We start from the raw sequence: 2,085 nt of genomic DNA on the forward strand, positions 1-2,085 counted from the left end.
AGGTCCTAGCTCATGTCCAAGGCACCAAAAAAGTCTAAAAGGTCAACAATCGAAAACTAAAACTTGAAGTGCAGTAGTTCTTACTGGCTATTACATCAACTTAGAAGCTTCATCTGTGTTCTACTATGGTGCTTTTAGTGTCTCCGCATACCGCAGCATGTGACATAGCTTTGCAGATGATAATTGTAATCGTTTCAGGGAGAAGAGCGGCCAATGTGACGATCTGGCTTTAAGTCGATTCGATAACAAATGACGAAAAGGGCCGGATTTCTCAGGTTTTTACTACATATGAACACTTTTTACATTGTCCCGTGCAACGCGGCTAATAGTCCTCCTTTCATGCAAAAACGTAAGGTACTAGCTCATGTACAAGGCATCAAAGCAGGCTAAAAAGTGAATAATCGATAACGAAAACTTGAATTGTACTACTTCTTACGGGCTATTACATTAACTTAGAAGCTTCTTCTGTGTTGTACTATGGTGCCTTAAGTGTCTATGCATACTGCACCCAGCGACATAGCTTTGCAGACGACAGATAAAACCGTTTCAGTGAGAAGAGCGGGCAATGTGACGATCTCGCTATAAGTCGATTCGATAACAAATGACGAACACGGACGGATATCTGTGGTTTTTACTACATATGAACACTTTTCACATTGTCCCGTGCAATGCGGCTGCTAGTCGTCCTTTCATGCAAAATCTTAAGGCCCTAGCTCATGCCCAAGGCACCAAATCCGGCTAAAAAGTCAATAATCGAAAACTAAAACTTGAATTGTACTACTTCTTACTACATATTACATCAACTTAGAAGCTTCTACTGTGTTCTACTATGGTGCTTTTAGTGTCTCCGCATACCGCACCCAGCGACATAGGTTTGCAGTGGGTAAATGTCACCGTTTCAGAGGGAAGAGCGGCCACTGTGACGATCTGGCTTTAAGTCGATTCGATAACAATTGACGAACACGGACGGATTTGTCAGGTTTTACTACATATGAACACTTTTCACATTCTCCCGTGCAACGCGGCTGCTAGTCCTCCTTTCATGCAAAATCGTAGAGTCGTAGGTCATGTCCAAGGCACCAAAGCCGGCTAAAAAGTCAGTAATCGACAACTAAAACTTGCATTGTATGACTTCTTACTGGCTATTACATCAACGTAGAAGCTTCATCTGTGTTCTACTATGGTGCATTTAGTGTCTCCGCATTCCGCAACACGAGACATATCTTGGCAGACGATAAATGTAACCGTTTCAGAGAGAAGACCGGCCAATGTGACGATCTGGATTTAAGTCGATTCGATAACAAATGACGAAAACGGACGGATTTCTCAGGTTTTTACTACATATGAACACTTTTCACATTGTCCCTTGCAACGTGGCTGCTAGTCTTCCTTTCATGCAAAATCTTAAGGTCCTAGCTCATGTGAAAGGCACCAAAGCCGGCTAAAAAGTCAATAATCGATAACTAAATCTTGAATTGTACTACTTCTTACTGGCTATTACATCAACTTAGAAGCTTTAACTGTGTTCTACTATGGTGCTTTTAGTGTCTCCGTATACCGCAGCACGCGACATAGCTTTGCAGACGATAAATGTAACCGTTTATGAGAGAAGTGCGGCTAATTTGACGATATGGCTTTAATTCGATACGATAACAAATGACGAAAACGGACAAATTTTTCAGTTTTTTGCTACATATGAACACTTTTCACATTCTCCCCTGTAAGGCGGCCACTAGACTTCCCTTCATTCAAAATCTTAACTTCCTTGCTCATGTCGAAGCACCAATGAATGGTAAAAAGTCAATAATCGATAACAAAAACTTGAATAGTACTACTTCTTACTGGCTATTACATCAACTTAGAAGGTTCATCTATGTTTTACTCTGATGCTTTTAGTGTCTCCGGATAACGTAGCACGCGACATAGCTTTGCAGACGATAAATGTAATCCTTTCAGAGAGAAGAGCGTCCAATGTGTCGATCTGGATTTAAGTCGAAACAATAACAAATGACGAAAACGGACGGATTTCTCAGATTCTTACTACATATGAACACTTTTCACATTCTACCGTGCTACGCGGCTTCT

The sequence above is a fragment of the Schistocerca gregaria genome, unplaced genomic scaffold, assembly GCF_023897955.1.
Source record: "Schistocerca gregaria isolate iqSchGreg1 unplaced genomic scaffold, iqSchGreg1.2 ptg000397l, whole genome shotgun sequence".
In the NCBI taxonomy this organism is placed as follows: Eukaryota; Metazoa; Arthropoda; class Insecta; order Orthoptera; family Acrididae; genus Schistocerca; species Schistocerca gregaria.